The sequence below is a fragment of the Halichoeres trimaculatus genome, unplaced genomic scaffold, assembly GCF_033239565.1.
Source record: "Halichoeres trimaculatus isolate MK-OKI-2021-1 unplaced genomic scaffold, fHalTri1.1 fHalTri1_scaffold_5, whole genome shotgun sequence".
NCBI lineage: Eukaryota > Metazoa > Chordata > Actinopteri > Labriformes > Labridae > Halichoeres > Halichoeres trimaculatus.
This window is the reverse complement of record NW_027437183.1, coordinates 10,404,238-10,424,272: the sequence shown is the minus strand read 5'-3', so window position 1 is coordinate 10,424,272 and position 20,035 is coordinate 10,404,238. Positions and strand designations below refer to the sequence as shown.

The window sequence follows — 20,035 nt, the reverse complement described above, 5'->3', positions numbered from 1 at the left end:
CAGAGAGTGGATACACTAAGGTCCAATTTTAGAGCTTGAGATTTGGATTTTTAAAGATTTTTATGCTAGGCCCTGCCCTGTTGGTTGTGGCTGACTGTTGTGGCAGCTCTCTCTTTCTTGTATGTTTCTTGTCGTTTTTTTTGTCTCTTTTCACCATTTTTGTTTTTGGAGTGGGTCATTAATTTGTATGGCTCATTTGTTGGTCATGGACACCAAACTGGTTATGTCTTCAGTGATATTTTTAATATTTTTGTTTCTGTGTTTGTCTTGAGATCGTACATGTAACCATGGCTACATTGCTTACATGTGAAATCAGCTGTTAGCAGCCTGTAGCATGTCAATGCTAACTGGTGTAAGGCCTGATGTCTTCCCACAAGGTGAGGAGAAGGAGGTGAGGACGACGAGCTGGTTCTCAGGTGTGAGCTAAGAAGTGACGACATCGACCTGTACTTCCATCCATCGTTTAGGGAACGTAAGATCTATCTCCAAAAAGATGGACAAGCTAGCCGTGCTAACCCAGCACCAGGGGAATACCAGAAGGCAGAGTAGCATCATGCTATTCACAGATATGGCTGGTGAAGCTAACACCAGACTCGAACGCCACGTTGGAGGAACTCCATCTGCAGAGAGCAGACAGGATACAGGAGACAGAGACTGAACAGACTGTTGGAGAAGCTCAGTCCTGGACCCTGTGGAGGTGGAGGCTGGCTGACTGGAGAATGATGGACAAGCTGTTATCTATTTTCTTATGAATCTTTTTGCACTTTCTATACACTTTCTTACTTTTGTTTTCTTGATTGCTGCTGTGACTCCTGAATTTCCCCTCAGGGATAATTCAAGTATTTTCTATTCTATGCTATTTCTATTCTATTCAATAACAGATGCAGCAGAGACTGAATCTTTGAGCTGCCTCTATGGAGTCCCTTCTCCTCTCTATTACATACCATATCCATCACCACAAGAGACACTAAGGCAAAGGGGACATTTGGCATAATCACAGTCATTTCCTGGACCCGGCCATGCTCCCTGCCTGTCTCTATGTATGGAGTCTGGCAGTCTGGACCCATATAGACAGCGCAAACACATAGCAAACACACTCATCCATCCAGCACACAGCAGACCTCTGATCCATCTACGACAGCAGGGGAACAATCTGCTCCTTCTTCTGGCCTTCCCTGTGCAGACATACTTTCTGTCCCGATCTGTCCGCCCTGAATGAAGATAAAGAGGAACACCAGAGGCTGATTTATCAGTCAACATTGAACTATCTGAAAAGTCCCTTGCTCAGATGGCTGGATAATGTCAACTTGAAAACCTTTCTCCCTCCCCTGCTGCTTTCTTTTATCTACCTCCTCCAGACGTATTCCCGAGAATACTCAAGAGCACCGATGATAAGCCTGAAGGTTCAAAGTGAGAGCTCAAGTAAAAAGTTTCTGTTTCTTGTTATCACGGCAGACTAACTATACACATTTTGATAGCAGTACCACTCTTGATAATAGCTATTAAAAGAGAGGCTGTTTCCATTCATAGGATACCAAAAAAGAAACCAAAGATGACCTCAGGGGGCAGAAAAATTAGATACTCCAAAGCCAAGCTGGTAAAATTAGAAAGAGCCAGAGACCCAGCTGCTCTCTCAGCTAATAAAGATGTCTCAGACAAAGCTGTCATTTGTCAGTGTGGTTTTTAAAGATACCCTGACCAAAGTGTTGACACTAGACACTGTGTCTCAATCATTTAGTGGGAGCACTGTCAGTACAGTGTTAATGCTTACAAAAGCTTGTAAAAGAAGGATTACAAACTTTAAACAAGTCCATCCGATCCCCCTGACCAACATTAAATAATCTCAGGCTACAATCCCTGAACAAGTCTAGGAATAAGAAGCAGTTCTGGGCACCACCTAACGAAAAATCACATTTGCTTTCAGTGTAGAAACGCTCAGCACGTCTGGTCTCTTTGATATCAAGCTATCCAGCACACTCAGGTCTTATCATTAAAGCATTTTCAAGGGTTGAGTAAGTCTCTCCACAGAGAAAGAAAGACACCCGGGCCATGCTTTGAACTTGAGATAACATGGTTTCCACATGGTGTGTGTAAGGAAAGTGTTTAGTGTGAGAGCATGCATTTGCATTTTCACATCAAAGCAGAGTCAAACACAGGGAACATTTAGCAGAAAGAATTTGCAGATCAGAAATTTTTTAAATTCTAGAGTTTATAAAAACAAAGAAAAATCTGTTTCTCAAACTTAAATGCCTTAAGATTTGATTTCTCTATTCTCGTGGTTCTTGTGAGTGATTATTGCTGTACATGTTGAAGGCATCCAGAGGAAAAAAAACTCTCTGGAGTGTAGCCTCGAGGATCCAAAGGATTCCTTCTGCATGTCCTGATTTTTCCATTAGGCTTTGCTCAAGTCTCTGGTCGGAGTTCGGGGACAAGCAAGACCTGATTTACACATCTTCCAGTATCCCCACCCCTCCCCCTACCCGACAGGAGCAGCTGCACCTCATGACAGATAGGCCGAGTCGTCTCCAAAATTTCTTCAGTGCTGCCCTGCTCTCAGCATTTCTGTCAACACTCAATATGCCTTTCTAATTTTACCGCCCAAGTCCACACCCAGCCTCTCTGAGTGTGCACACTCATAGGTATACGTATGTAAAGTATAGTTATTCAGAATGTAAAACTGTGGAGGAAAGTCGCCAATAAATGGTCAGGTATTACACACAGTGGCTCGCAATTCAGGGTCGATTGTGCCCCCTTCAGTTCTTTAGTTTGAAGGTTAAGTTTATCATCTAATGGAGGAAGGTTGAAATGTCTATAAAATGATTAAATGTAAAAGGAACTATGTGTACTAAACAGTGGTTATGCAAATTAGAACCTTAACAGGGTTAGCAGGACCCAGATGTGAAGTGAAGGGATCTTGTTAGGATTTACTCAGAAACTATCTAAAGAACTAGAGGCTGACAAAAAATATTTTTTATATGTGATTCTAATAATTTACAGTAAAAAAAAAAGTTTATGTTTTTGTTTTAAACAGCTTAATCCCAGGGTTGGATCCTCATCGGCCTCATTTAGGGCTTAATACATGTTAAAATAAACATTTAGACTTACAGTCAAGTTAAAACATCCCACTGCTTGTTTATTGCTAATTACTTTAAAAGTACACTTTAGCGACAAGTTAACATTACACAAGCAGGACAAAACTCAAGTGAAGGATATCTATGCCCCAGCAGCAATTGCTCTAAGACTGCAAGGGAAGCTCAGCTGCCCTAAAATGTCCCCCAAAAAAGTGGTGATATGTACTGCTGTGTGTACATTTCATTGACAAAATATGCACTAGAAATCCTTCATCTTTTGTTCAGAATCAGCTACCTATGACAGGTAACTGGCTCGACCTCCTTCTCATTCATCCCCGCAGCGTCTCAGCGCTTTAACACAGTCAGACGCTGAGCGTCTTCTGACTTCAGCGGGGAAGCGTAGAGTGGGTTGTTCCACTGTGGAAACTGGATGGTCATTGTATAAACACTGGACTTTGTCCCGCCCATCGGACGCTGAGCATCTCTAGGGGGCCAAGGAGGCAGTGGGCTGGCCTGGACGCTCGGCTTCTGCATGATGATTGGATGATCTGTCTGAGGCCGAATCCCTTTTTGATTGACAGTGAAATGAGCCAGTCAGCGATCTTCAAATATAACCACCCCCCCCACCCCCCACCCCCCACCCCCCCCAGCGAGTTTGCCTTTCTTAAAAACGACAAGCGTTGAGAGAGCACTGGAAAAAACACCTGGTTGGTACGAAAGGGTCACAGATCAATTCTTGAAAAGGAACGGGAGGGTAGACTTTTGTTTAAATATATAAACAAATTTATGATGTAGGCCGGAAAAAATGAGCTTCCCCTCCTTGACTGACCAGCAGCCGCCACTGCTGTGCCCTCATTCAGCTCTCTGCCTTCTTGGAGCAATGGAGATATGCAAAAACAGCCTCATAAAAATGTCAGAAAAGCCTTTCTTTTGTCTTTTAATTAAAAATCCATGTTCACATTTCAAAACAAAAATTGACTTAAATGGTGAAGGCTGCATGCTAGACAAGCAGTTGGTGGCTGTTCTTCTATTCTGTGGTTAACTTTATAATGAAACACCATGGGCCTGTTCATAAAGCTGCTCTTCAACAGACTGCTCGGTACAAACATTAAAGACCATAGTGACAGCATGCCCAAAAAGACACAAACTTTGTCCTGAGAAGCAGTTAGAAACTCAGATCTTGCTCCACGTTCTCAGTCAGGGAGGGTTTAGGCTGAAGAGCTCCTCAGGCTGCTTTCTCATCTGCACCCACTGTCATTATTTTCTGACTCTCAAGACCATCCTGAGGCAGGAACTAACGTTAAAGTCATAATGTTTTTCCATTTGGACTGCCAAAACAAAGTGATGGTTTTTAAAGCGTCAACATGATATTAAATTAATGATCAGCTCGTTCCAGGACGGAGCTTTGACCAATAAGAATAAGTGCTTTGCACAACCGACTGAAACTCAACATAACAAACTATTACATATATATAATAAAACTGTCAAATTCATCTTCACCTTGTGCAGTTACTTTACTCATATACACAGATAAACCTGTGAACGACGAGCAGATACTTTCTGGTTTCTCTCAATTTATGGTGCAAGGAAATTACCACCAACACAAAGTTTGCTGAGAAACTCATGTTTCTACATCCCTGTCACAAACTCTCACCCTTAGTTCATATCAGTCATATCCAACTTCCAGTGCACACCCATAAACAAACCACAGCAGGCCCCTCAAGGTCTTGTCAAGGCCAAGGAATGAGCAGCACGGCCCTCTGGGTAATGGACTAGGGATGTGCTGGAAGGAAACTCAAGCCTTCTTACCATTCCGGGCAGAGCACAGCAGGCCATGCTCGGTATCAATGACAAAAGCAGACAGGCAGCAAGCACTGATGCATAAAACATGAGCCTGAGAAAGTTAGCACAACTAAGTCAATTATCATTTTTTGAGGAACATGGGATACTGCAACCGAGCATCCAGATTAGTGTTTGGTAAACCACATAATAGCTGCATAAACCAAAGGAGACTGCCATTACCATCACTGCATCATTTCATTGTAAGCCGTGCTACAATAAATGTACCAGCTCTCTTGTCCTTACTGTGGCATCACGAAACAACCAGGCTGTGAGAGGACACAAAGGTTAACAGACTGAACAAAGTGAAACTGCCAGACTTGATGGAGAATGAGACTCACAGAGAAAAATGCTTTGGATGTAATGATATTTAGTGAAAAATGACTTTGCTAAGGAGTGTTAACTCCAACACAAACACATTTAAACAAGCATGTAGTCAAACTACTGTGTAGCCCACAAAGATACAGCAGTTTTGTATAAATCCAGACAAGGCCAAGCAGTTGTTTGGGTTGAAACCATATGGGACTCATTTGAGAGAGAACTTCTGGCATCGTTTCCAGGGCCTGGTTTTGATGTTCAGATAGGCACGGTACACATTTCGGTCAACATGAAACTACTCCAAGATAAATATGTCACTGTCGCTGTGATAGTGAGGAAAATTCCTAACCTAAACCAAACCATACACAAATAAAAGTTACTGTGATCACTTTTTTCAGATTTTAACAGAAACAAAGAGCTCTCCTGTTCCATATTTCCCTCCATCCATAAAAGCCGGTTTTATGATTTGTGTCTCAAAAAGCAGGCAAAGTTTTTTTATGCTGAAATACTCCAGTAATTGGATTCCATCTTTAAAGTATTTAAACAATTGTGTCTATAAAGTTACAGTGAAAGTTGCTCTGTTCGACTTTAACAGGCAGATTTGTGTCTGCTTTTCTCTCCAGCTTGGATCAAATTAGTTGTGAGGCCTTTTAAGGGAGAACTTCTACAGGGACCAACACAAAGTTCAACTCCAAAACTTTTCTGTTGCATCAGTTTCTTCAGCAGTTTCATCAGATCTTGGGAAAAAAGGCACGGTGAGAGAAAGAGGCTTCCCGAAAACACAGAGCCTCATGATGTCTGGCTGAACTAACCTGTGAGACAAGGAGCCAGAAAATGAAGGATATCTGTGAGAGCTCTGTGGTTATCAGTCTGAAGTGAAAGTTCAACCTTTTGATTTGGTGAGGGGATTTTTGGAGGGCGATTTCAAAATATTTCCATGACTCCACACAACTTTGAAGGTCAGCTATGATGAGAAAAAAAAAAAACTTTAGCTCCAAACTCATAAAAAAAGATACAACCATACGCAGCCTGCAAAGATGGGAATACAGAGATTTTAAACACAGATGCTAATGCTAACTAGCTGTTAAAGCCTACGTGAAGTCACCTGTCTGTTTCACAACAAATGGCAAAGAATGACATGTATAAACCCTGTTAACTGTGATGCCAACTGTCTCTTATCAACATTTTTTTATTTCTTCTGCCTTCTTTTGAGAAATGTCTCGCTGTAAAAACAAAAGCTGATTTTAGAGTTTGAGTCCCTGAAGAAGTGAACTTTTAGTAGTTACACAACAACCTAAAATACCTACTGCTGATTTGGGTGTGAGGACTCATTCATATAATGTTTTCCTGAGATAAGAGCACAACATATTTATGTTTATCTAACCTGGAGTGTGACCACTGAAACATGAGTGGTTCACAGTCATGCCCTCACCATGTTACCCATGCTTTGATTACAATCTAAGCAGCTATGGGAAAGCCATTTGCTTTAAATGTGTGGTAAATTACAAGGAAAACAAAGCATTAACTCCACACACACACACACACACAGTGCAACATGCAGACACTGAGGCACCAAAGTCCAATAAGTTGCATCATCGTATAGCTCAAGCTTTCATGTGAGGACACCTCCAGCGCCTCTGACACTAAATACTCCATTCTGGGTTGGGACACTTTTGAGAGAAAAAGCAGATTAAAGTATTGAAAAGTTCTCAGATTTCCACTAACAGACTTCCCGTTCCTTTTCAACTGAAGGAACCTCTGAGCTGAACCGCTGACCGGTCCAGGAATCCCGGTGGATCAGAACTACCTCTAAGCTTTGGTAAGTGGTTTCTTGGCACACAAAGAAGAAGCTCTTCCCTTTGAGAAAGCAGTTTAATCTTGTTGGGTTTTCTGGAAACTGATGAGTTGAATTAGATGTTCTGTGGTTGGTTTGTGGAATTGTGTCTCTGGTGATAGTCTCCATGATAATAAATGACGCAGTGATGCTTTTGCAACACGCTCTGCAGACTTGTGGAACATGAAATCCGAGCTGCTGGCCCTAAACTTAAAAGTTGGCAATGAAGGCACCGACCTAATCTTGTTTTGGCACATTCAAAGTTCTGTGGCCAAGTTTTAGAATAAAGTAGTAATTCCGACATTATTTTCATTTCAAAACAAAATTTGCTGACAGGCATTTTCAATTGTTTGACTTTTGATAGAGAAAGTATCATTACTAAATGGAAAGTTTGGTGAGGTTTAAGCTCCCAAACTACTTTTTTTTTATTATGAGACACTAAAACTACTGGGTTAGGTTCAGGGAGAGGATCAGGTTTTGTGTTGAAAAAACATCACCATGTCATAATATAATCAAGGATCAACCCTAGAGCCAATTTTATTTAGTTTGTATATTAATGATCTGCCGCTGATCTGTCAGAAGGTACAGCTCTATATGTATGCAGATGACACTGTTATCTATACCCACGCCAAAACAAGAGAACAAGCAGCATTATCAAAGTCTCAGATTGGCTTACTCACAGCTGTCTAACATTAAATGTGAGCAAAACAGTAGGAATGTATTTTTCAATCAGGGGAAACAACACACTTCAACCTGATATGACTGTAAATGGAGAGGTAATACAGGTTGTTAAACATTTCAAGTTTCTGGGCATAATAATTGATTCCAGTCTTAATTTTAAGAAACATGTAACAAATGTCTGCAGAAATGTTAAAGCCAACCTGATGAACTTCAAACATGACAGGTATAGACATGCACTGATAGGTGCCGATTTCCTTAATTTTGAGGGATTGGTGATCAGTTATCAGGGATCAGTGATCGGCCCATCCTTTCATATGAAACTGATCTTGTATACCTCCGGGAAGGTCTGACAGCCAGCCTTTGTTGCTTTTTGCTCTGAGACCTAAAACTCAGGACACTTTATTGGTTGTTTAAGTTAAAAAATAAAGATTTTATTGTTTCACAGGTATTGTTCAATGATTTTCAATAAAATACAATTGGAACTTTGAAGGTATGTGCTGTCAGTTGTAAAAATAAAAGATAAAATCGGTATCGGCCCAAAACAGTATCGACAGGTCAGGCTTTTTAAAGATCGGGGATCTGTAGTAGGCCAGAAAATTGTGATTGGTGCACCCCTAGTCAGGCATCAGTTACCTATGGTCGCTACTAAACTATACATGCACTCAATGATATTTTCTCATTCATCTTACTGTGTCACGAGCTGGTCTCAGGTTGGAGCAACTACTTTAAAACCAGTATACACTCTCTAAAAACAGTCACTGAAATCTCTGGATAAGAAACCAAGGAGCTACCACCACTGTAACATCATTAAGAAATATAATTTAATGACCCTTGACAGTTGTCTTTTTTATTCAGATATGTGTTGGATGGATAAACTAGTTCATGGTAGGCCCCACCGCCACTTCAACAATGTGTTTTACTCAACAGGAATTATCTAAGGAAGACCAGGGCATCAGCAAGAGGAGACTGCTCAGTTAAACTTAGAAAAACTGCATTTGGACAGTCTGCATTTTCAGTGTGTGATGCGAAAGCTTGTCAAAGCAGTCTTAGTATTACAGACATTACGGTACAGAGTAGCATCATAAAGTAGGTGTGTAAGCATGTACCCAGTGACAGTAATTCATAACATATTATTTGACTGAGCCTCCAGCCTCATGTTAGAAATCACAAGTTACAGCAAATGTAGAAATCTGATGATGTGTTGCTTTGAAGCAGGAAATCTGAGAAGTCTTTAAATCAAAGATATTACATACAATATCATTCAGTGTTTGGGGAGGGACAGTAAAGCCCACAAGAATTTCCTCATGTCAGCTGAGTTTGATTCAAATTAAAGTGTCTGTAAGAGCCTCTGCCTTTTTTTTCAGACAGCTTTTGCTCACCACAAACATGGCCCCCTCTTTGAACAGCAGAGAGACAGGCTGAGGGCTGTTCTTCTTCTACTAATGACTCTTTTTAAACCTGTAACTTCAGTCCACCAGCAGCTGCACGCCCGCATGGAGCTGCCTCTATGAGAAATCTACCGCCTGCATCCATCAGACGGACAGAGAGAGATGGAGGATGAGGTCTAGGGAGGAAGACACACGGCTCAGTTTGTGCTGGGAATGAGGCTGGATTTATTTCCCATGTTTGTTATTTGGCATTGAGCGACTTCTAACTCAAAGCTTTAGTCTGTTTTTCATCACACTGCCTTTAGGGAGGCTTAAGTGCACCTCACTCATCATCAGTTGGTATGGCAATGTGATATAACAACAACAAACACAACAACTACAACAAGATGGAGTACACCAATGATCCATCAGACATGTTCAGGTATATTTCCAGTCCATCTTATTGGCCTTCAATGATTACAGTGAGTGCTGCCACATACACTCAATCCTTTTAATGATCACAGTAAATTACAAAACTAATGGTTCTACTTTGGTAAGTTGAGTGCCTCATACAAAAGTTGATAAAGTCACTCTGAAATGGTGTTTGAAGACCAAAACTTGGATTGAGTTCTTGCGTAGCAAGCATAAAAAAAAGAGCGGGGTCATCAAACTTTACTCCAAAATCAGAATAAGATGCAGTCACAAAATGCTTTATTTTGTGGGGTAGAGATTATGTTTTTAAGGCTTTTTGGCTTTATTTGGCTAGACAGGATGAGAGACATGACATGCAACTAATTACACCAGAACTCAGAATCAATGCTATGATGAGCATTTACAGACAGCAGCCCCTGGACATGGGGCGCCTGCTCTCCCAACTGAGCCAAACCAACACCTCATCCCTAAATTAGTTGAATAATCCAATCTTGATGGAAGACCTGACATTATGTTTCTGATAAATGGAATGATGGGTACTGATCCAAAAAAAGTTAGAATGATGGTAATCATCTCAATAAAGTCTGTTAAGATTAAATTTTTTATCAAAATTTCAAAAACACATTATTTGATTCAAAGGTAAAGGCTTAAATCTCGAGAGGTGCTAAGACATTAAATATTTTTAAAATTGTTTACGGTGCTCCAAGCCATTTTCATATCATTGTGTCCAGTAGTTCTATGATCTAGCCGAGAAAAGAAAAAGAAAAAACATGTTCACTATAAAATCAGGAAACAAGGTAAATGTGATGCTAGTGGCAACCTCAGGCCGAAAGAAATAACTACATAAAGTAGTGGAAACTACATAAACACCCAGCTCAAAAAAGGAATCACAGCGACAAGGGCCCAAAGTCTGTCTCAAAAGTAGAGATGGGTACCTTTCACATTTGAAACAATACAGTACCAATGCCCGGTAAGTGGCAAACGGTATCAGTACTCAACGGTACCAATTTTCTGTACTTTTTGTGTTTATGTGATAAAAACATATCAACTTGTTTAATAATATATATTTTTTTCAATTTAACATTTTGTCTTCAATATATAACCTTGCAATGCTGTGTTCATGTCCAGCATGGAAAATCACCTACTCTTCCACCCGCACCGTCACAAGGATGCGTTTAGGTACTGAAACATAGTACCTTTTGATTTTACATGAATCGATATCCAGTATCTTTGACAGAATTTGGTCTGTACCTAAAATAGTACCTAATTTGGTACCCATTCCTACTCAAAAGTTTAGGATTTCCATTTCCAATGTGGCCCCCACCAAAGATAGGTTTTAAAACTCCATATCAGAAACAGAAGGGTGACATCATGATACCGTGTTAATTCATTATACAGTCTATGGGCAATAAAAAGGAAAAACTACATTTTAATTTGTCCATTTTACAAATATTAATAGAAACCAATGAAATGAGCAGATGCTTCAACCTCAGAAGTAATGAAACTAGAGTGATGTTTGTGAGGTTGTCTTTAATTAAACTTTGATGGCCAAGTTGACTGTGATGCAAGACGTCTTTATGCACATCGGATTAGCCAACTATTGTGTTTCTGATATTTTAATGGACAACAACAAAGCACCATATCACAAAGAAATGAGATGAATCAGGCTTTGACTCCACAGGCAAAAACTGTTAGCTGAAACTATTCATCATTAGCTTTGGTCTTTTTCTGGGATTTGCTGATAAAACAAAAACAGAAACCCATTAAAGTGCCCGTTTATCTGATGCCAGCGAGTCTTTGGGGAGGTCAGAGGATGGAAGAATTTGCCGCGTCTATTATCAATGCATGCTCATGATTTTAAAGTGAGAGCCAAATTCTTCAAGAGAAAGGGGATACCTTCACTTCTGGCCATGACAGCTGGTCAGAGGGAGAGGAAGAGGAGAGCAGAGTGTGTGTATGTGTGTGTGAGAGTGTGTAAGAGAAAGAGAGAGGATGCAGCTGCAGCCTGGCTCTATGATGGTAGGGGTCCAGAAGCAGATGGGGGCTTCAGACTGCACTGCAACATGATAGCCATTATGAAATACCCACATATGTTTTCCTTTTTAAATAAATAAACAAAACAAGGTTTTGTACCCAGCTTTCCTTAACATAACAACCAAAGAAAATTCCTAATTTTCCAAGCCTGTATTTTTGTAAGTTTTTATCTAATGTTTCTTAAGCTTGTGCATCTGGATGATATTTCCTCATCCGTCCTACAAACCATAAAAACTTTGGGACTTCTTTTGTGATAACAAATTAAAAGATAAAGAACTTTGGGACACATCCATAAAAAAGTTTGGCATCAGCCTTTATAACCATAAAGCGAAGACTCCAGTGAGGAAACGTGTCAGCTGATCATGGAGTCAAGGATTGGATTCCAGCTTTTGTCCAAAGACTTCGGGTTGAAATGACTCAAGAACTTTGGCATCTGAAACCTAATATAAGGAATGCCCCCCCATAAAACATCTCCCCTCCCCCACTCTGTCCCTGTGCCCCGAGGGCTTTTAGCCTATAGCCTCCTGGCGCCTTGCTCTAATGATGTCAGCAATTTTGGCTGAACAGGAACATAACATGAAAATTACTCCAGCCAGTCACAGAAAGGCTGTCATTAAAAGGAAACATTTTCTGATGTATGGCATTTATATCATTACTAATTCCTGCAGTGGAGTGTTAAAAGGAAGTTTCGATTCTAGGCTACAAACTGGATTGTGTGGGTTGTCAGAAGATTCTCTATTGATACTATTTTTTCAAAGTTATATGGATGAGGTAGCCAATACTCAAATTTAGAAACTTGTACGGAAAAAGGGTTTTGTTTTGTTTTATATATATATATATATATATATATATATATATATATATATATATATATATATATATATATATATATATATATATATATATATATATATATATACATATATATATATACAATTTTCCACAAACCCAAGATCCCAGACTATTGGTCACTTATTAACAAGTCCTACCCCCAACCTCTTAAACTTCTCCACTCCATTCAAACAAAGCTCAGCATCATGACATAATACAGGCCACTGAACTCACATCAGTGTAGTGATGCCACACTATGAACTACAGAGTCTTAAATCCTGCTCATTAGCACAGGTTTCAAAGCAGGGTTACATAGTTGGAACAAACTAAAATCTCTTCCTTGATGCCCTGGATGTGACCAGGGCCTGCTATCCCCAGAGGAGGTCGACCCCATGAGGCCTGCAGCTCAGAAACTCATAGGAATGTCAACAGTGTTCTGCCAAAAGTGTCTGATTACTTTTTACTTTTCTCATGTTTGTCTTGTGTGACAGCTCTGGGAAAAAAAATGAAGAGAGGGCTGACTGTGTTTTAATCCAGGGTGGGTCAAAGAAAGAGTCAGGAGACAATGGGCAGACTTATAGATCCTCAGTGTGAGTTTTAAATGAAAAAACACTGCTTCGATATGTACAGGTCAAAATCATCAAAGAGAAAACAGGATCTTTGTCCACAGGGAGTGCCAATGACAAGATACACCAAAAGTTCCTCACAGGAGCTTTAAGAGTCATGAAACTAAAACTATTTGTAAATTGCAAAACTAGTTCCAGGGGATGCAAATGCAAATTGAATGAATCACATATGAAGGAATCATGTATTGCAACTGCTGGCAAGTTTAAAAACAAAACAAAAGTAATTCAAGTTCATTTCAAAACCTAGAATTTGGGCAAAGTTTAAAGGTGACAATAAAATACTTTAGTGTCATGATAAACATTTATGTTCAGAAACAATAGAACAGCAACGAAACAAATTTTCCTCAAAACATTGTTATGTGTGAAATTCTTTTATTAAGAAAATAAAGTGCAAAAAATGATCACTTTAAGGTAAAATTAAAAGAAAATGTTTTTTGAGGTACAGAGTTGAAGACTACAATACAAAAATAAGTAAAATTTCTCCCATTATTGCACTTTTTTTTCTTTTTAAATCATAAAGTGAAGAATATTCACACCAAAACAAAAGTTAAAAAAAAATATTAGTTAGACTCAATCAAGTCTGGGCCATATGATATTCAGTACATTCGTTTCAATTTCAGTAAGTGTTTTTTTAATTTTCTGTATTTCATTTCCCTTTTTGTTATCAGTATCCACATATTTTATATGTGTATGGTTGTGTAAATATTTCTTGGAGATCAATTGTTCTGTTCATAATCTTTACAGTAACACGAATCATATTATATCTTTAAAGATCCTTATTTTCATTTTGTTTGCACTATGTTTCTCTTGTGCTAAGCCACATGATGGTGTAACATCAAAACACAGCAGGGAGAGGGGGAGCTGTTCCACGACGTGACATAGCACCACTTTTATAAAACTGCAGCAGTCAGTGAATGCAGGAGAAAAAAATTAAAGTAGAGTATCGATCTTTTTACACTAGTATCATTCCATGTCAATACCAACGCTGGTATCAATATTATTAATATTTGGATCGATCCCCCCACCTCTAGTAGATGCCAATATAAACCTTTATTTCATGTCATGTTTGTGTGTATTAGGGCTGCACGATTATCGCAATCGCAATCGCAATCGCAATCGCAATGTCAGCACACGCAATTACGTAATCGCAAAAGAGGATATCACAATCGCAATCGCAATGTCAGCACATGCAATTCAGTTTTTTCACCATGATAACCAAGCAAGCCTGTAGACTCATCATGACACAACTTTTTTTTATTAAATGGCAAGCACAATCGCAATCGCAATATTGTCCACCTAATCGCAAATCGCACCTTTTCCCCAAATCGTGCAGCTCTAGTGTGTATAGTATTTTATTTGTAAATTAGCTGTTTCCCCATGTTTTTGATCTTTAAGCTAAGCTTAATGGACATCCTTATATCCCAATATCCTGAGAATTAAAGAAGTATTCCAAACTAACTATCGCGGGATGTAATGAAAAACTAGTATGGACAAAAATGTGGCACTATCCCTTTAAATCTTACCTCTCAGTTTGAATAGCTGGAATTCAACTCCTATTAATCTTGAAGAAAATGAGCTAATAAATGCATTCTTTACCTCACCATGTTGCAACTTAACTCATGCTGCAGCGTGTAAATCCTCCATGTATGTTTCCCAAGTCTGGACATGAGTTACAGCAGCTATAATGTGGCGGCTGTTTCACTTTTATCACTCCAATTATAGTTAAAAACACGACGCCTGCATAAGTGTCTGTTTGAGTTTTCACTGGTCAGGGGAGGAGAGGGGGTAGAGAGGAGTGCTGAGCAGGGAAACGTACACTCTACATTGTGGAGTGAGGGTTTATGAAGAGCTTCTCCCCCCAGCAGGAGCTGTTTTATTAGCCGTGTTTAAATGACCGGCTTGTTAAACATCAAGCGGCAGGCGGGTGAGCTGGACGGCTGTGGCCTCAGGATCCACTGCACGGCTACATCGCTGGCTATTTTCACCCTCTTCAGAGCTTTATTTGACATGCTAGTGTGTAGACAGGGTAGTTTAGAGACACAATAATCACTTTTAAACTTAAGCTGAAACACTAGATTCCCACCTGCGAGTGGGAGTCAAGACTCGGGTGGTCTGTTTCTTTTTTCTTTTTTTTTTCGATATTTCAACAACACCAGGGAGAGAGAGTCAGGCCAGATAGGAAAGGTTAGATAAATACGACGCCTATTTTGAAGTCTTGATGACATTAACAGCTTCACACATGCAAAGAGTCAAAGATTGCTGTTTGAATCAAAGTAAAAACCCCACTTAAAAATCCCACAGCTTGATACAGGGAGATGTCTTTCTTCAGTGGGTCATGGGAGCAAATGAAAAATAAATGATCCCTGGAGATCTGGGCTGCAGTTATGGAAAATGTTGGACATTACTGTGTTCTTTGATGATGATGACACAGATGATGAAACATCAGGAAATAAAAGTCGAGCAAATTGCTTCAGAAGTTGATTCATTTAAGGTTATTTCTCAGTTATAGCTGATTATTTCCTCTCATTTATCTTCTCTTAGATGCGCCCTAAAAGCAGTTCATGTCTGCACGGTTTGAATAATTGAGCCAGAAAGAAACATAATCTAGTCATAAAATCACAGAGAAGCACCTTAATAGATGATGTAAATGTCCAATTCCAGCTTAATGATGCCAATAAATTCTAATTTTTTATTTAAGTCTGGCAGAGAGAAACATTGATTAATCTGTTATTTACTTTATGGCAGAAAACTAATCAGCAAAAGTTTGAATAACCCTATCATTGAGGTTATTTCTTTACAGAAAACAACAAAACTCTGCCTTGTGAGCAGTGTTGGGTATAACAAGTTACAAAGTAACGCGTTGCAGTCAAGTAACTACTTTTTTGGGGTAAAAAGTAGTGTAACATGTTACTACTGAAAATACTGCAATGAAACATAGTTCCTTTTTCAGTTGGGCACAACATTACTTTTCCCAGTGTAACTGACACAGGCTCTCATTCCACACTGAGGCTGGTACTCCCAATACCACATATTGTTTTTCTTGTGAAGTGCTCAGTGGCATTTTTCAAAATAAAGAGCACAAGAGAATAACCTGTTATGTGCTCCGTTGTAGAACTTTATTTAGGCCGATACACATTCAGGAAATGAGATGAGGTTCTGCCCAAAGTCGAGCACCATAAAAGTAATGTAAAAGTAATGTAAAAGTAACAAGTAACGTCGAAAAAAATCTTTCCATGAGGGTAACGAAGTAAAGTAAGGGACTACTTTTTCAAGAAGTAATGAGTAACAAGCAAACGCTACTTTTTAAAAGTAACTTCCCCAACACTGCTTGTGAGAATATGTCTATGCTGTATTTGGTCCCTTATTGGAGTAATTTTTAACAGCTTTGGGTTTGGAAAAGCTGGCTGAACAAAAAATAAGACTTCTGAAACCAAAATTCACACATTACTTTCTTGTTAATCTAAATTCTGAGAAAAATATGACATTATTAGAGACCCCCAAGGAGCTTGTCTTGTGCTGTCCTTAAAGACTGTTTTCTGACTACTTGAATTTCAAAGTGCTCCTCACTGTTTATTATTTCTAGGTTTTGAAGGCTGTCAAATAGAATTTCCTCGTCCCTTGGAAGCAACTAGCCACTGTTATAAAATGCTCTGCTTCATATTTATTCGATTTGATGGCATCTTAACAACTGATGGGAACTGTTTAGCAGCATTAGTTTCAGCTCTACATTAGTTGAACCCTCCTCTGTACCGAACCCTGCAACTGCAGTTTACAGTCACAATAACAAAACCTCTTATTGGTTCTGATTGGTTGGTCATAAATAATTAATTGATCATTTTCTTCTTTAACTAGGAGCTTCTTAGCGGCGTTGGAAACACTGAATTCCATTTTTTCTAAATAAAATAATTGACACTTTCAGGAGGAAAACAGCATTAAAAAACACAGACCTTAAGGAGCTTCCAACACTGAACATTAAGTATGCAAGATGATTATTCTGCTATTATTACGTGTTGAAAATTTACAAAGAAATGTTGCTTTATCTGATATTAATCTTTCATGAAAACATCTCACTGAGTGTGATGAGAAAGAGGATATGAGCAGCATAGCAAGCAATTTTTGGGGCTACAAACTTTCTCAGATAAGTATTGAGAGTTCAATGGAAATATTTCAACACAGAATTAACTTCTGTAGCACTAAAACAACAAAACAAGTGCATTTTCTCTGAATGAAAGGTGTTGAGGATAGCATATTTCAAAGGATTTTTCTTGTCTCATCTTTGAGTCTTTATCCTCTATAAATGAGTGTTTTTATCTCCTCTACACCCTGGATTTGTGTCAGTGCTGCTCAAAGGGAGCATAAGAGGACTTTCTATGGGTGAAGACAGATCGTTGGCACAGACTCCACATTTCAAGTTGAATATAAACTTCACACTCAAGCACTTTTGAGTGTTCTTCCTTTGCGCGCCAAATCAAAGTATAATTCAGTCAGTAGTGCTCTGAAGGGTTTGTTATGGTTCTTTAACTGAAGTAACTCACTCTTTGAAGTTTGGAGAACATATTCTTAAATAAAGCAGTTTTTCCGTAGCTTGCTGTGTTTTCAAAGATACAAAGGATTTTAAGCTCTGCATATTTAAAAGGTACGATATATTTTTGTATGGTAAATAAGGGGCAAAAATAGCATCATACACAACAGATAAGTATGATGAGGACAGACACAGTCAGGAAAAACAGACCCCTGAAACTCAGGAGACAAATCTCTGTGGTAACTCAAACAACACGCTGGATTTAGAAACCTTATCACAAATCCACCTGCAAGTGTCTAAATAAAGCCCTGTTGATCTGTTGGATGGATGCTTGAGTGCTGAACACCAGCAAAAGCTTATTTATGGTCTCAATTACACAGAGCAGTGATAGGTGGTCTGGTCTGTTTAAGTTTAGGCCATTAAACGTGATTGTAATTCCCCTTTGTATATCATGGATACTTGGGTTTCTTGAGCTCTGGTCCAGGAAAAAAATGTTGATAATCAATAATGTGACGTAACAATGATGTGACTATTTCCGTCGCAGGTTTAACAAGCTCTTTGTAACAGAGTCTTGAGCCGTCTGTTTGATAGATCTGACTTTGATTCTGTGAGATCAGCCCGGCGTGGTCGTCCAGACCGCCTGTGATTGATGCGGTGTCTCTTGATTAAACAGTGTACACTCCCAGCTACCTCAGAGACGAGTTACACTCTGAACAATTTAAAACATAAACACAACCAGACTATGAGAATCTGTCTTTGAGCTGTGGGACTTGAGTGTGTTCTGAGAAAACCAGGACAGGGTGCGGGAGCCTGGTGATTGACAGTACAGGGAGCCTTGTTCCTACTTTTGAGTGTGGGGATTTTTGGGGATGCACAAATTATCTTCTTTGAAACATATTCAGGCTAGAAAAAGTGTTTTAAAGAAGATACAAAGACGGTAAGCATTTGGTCCAATATACGGTCTCAGCAAAACAAGCCAAATTGTCCTGTGCTGTGATTGAATTCCTGTTAAGCCCAGCCAGTGTTTTCTGTAAGAGACGAGGGATGACAGCAGCACAGACTCACTGCTGTATTAATGGCTCACGCGGGAGTGGTTATAGTCCAGAGCATATTTCATGAGCCAGAAGAACAAGCGCTGAGGTTTCTGGTTCAGGGTCATCTGAAGAGTCAAGACCGAACATCCCTCGTGGAGTCCCCACAGGAAGTCATCGCTGAGAGTGTGATTAGAAAGAGGAAGCCCCAGTTTCTGCCTCAAGAGTCCCCCCGTCAAAGAGATAGCACTATCATCTCTATATGGGGTGAGGATGATGGAGATACGGGGTTGATATAGCTAAATGAGCTGTAATACAGATGTTAAGATGGTTTTTCAGTCGACATTAAAATCTCAGTTGAGATGTAAATGTGTCTCACTTTATTCAAATGAAACGGTTAGCTAAGCCAAGTTTTAGACACAAAATCTAATGCTTTATTTATTTATTCAATTTTAAAGTAAGGTATATAAAATAAACTGTACTCAGAAAAATAATACAATGCTAAACTAACACTATCTGGTAGAAAGCAGGAATGCATTTCAGACTCCTCATTAAAATGGGCAGCAGCTGTCACACAGGACTCTGTGGCACGTGGAGTTCACCCTCCACCTTTCCTCCTGTCCCGACATAAACAGCAGGTGAGGCTTTTCTTTTTCACTCTTTCTTCTCTCCACTGTCCCTTTATCATTCCCTGAGTCAAACTGAGGTATAACATTTACATTTAGCTGTATGTTAATATAATGGTCTGCTGGTTATTGTCCCACCCCTGGTGTGTGACACACATTTGATCAAAGTAAGAGGGATATCACGATTTGGTTTCTTACTCGAGAAAAGTTGATGGATTAAAATTGCAAATGAACACAGGCTTGAATAAAACATGACAAAAATGAAGCATGAAGTCTGAGTTTATACCACAGCCTCGTATCAACAAGAGATTAAAATATGCAGCAGATGAAAACATCCAAACTGTGTCGAGCATTAAAGAGATTGTGACATCCTTCAGGGTAATGCAAGAACCAAATCAACAATTTTTTTCATGCAGCTATGGGAAAATTAGTGTCGTATTTGGGCTCATTTCATTGCATTGCATATTCTTCCTCTTCAATGGTTAACTGAACTTATTCCTCTCACCTTTTTGGTCAACTTTATAGAAATTCAGTTCAAATTTTTATGTATTTCCTTGAAGTATCTTCCAAAGAAACACAATAGTCCTCAAGAGTATTGAATAAATAGTGACAATTATCACTTAAAGACTCGGTATTTGATACTGGGTGACAAGTTAGAATGTGATTAGAACACCAAAAAAATTATAAAAACTAGTATCACTTGGAAATCTCTTTTAAGGGAAAGGGCATCATAAGTCAATAACATTGGGCTGACTATGGTACGCAAAAACAAGCAAAATAGTCACACCGTCAATTTAATGCTGTGGTTTTTCAGGTGCAGAGC

The 20,035-nt window shown here is 39.2% G+C and overlaps 1 long non-coding RNA gene across 1 annotated transcript in view; it reads right to left on the bottom strand.

The window, feature by feature from the left end:
- The window catches only part of LOC141790951 (uncharacterized), a 78,712-nt gene that overhangs the window by 34,262 nt on the left and 24,415 nt on the right, over positions 1–20,035 (bottom strand). The gene's annotated exons all lie outside the window — the stretch shown is intronic.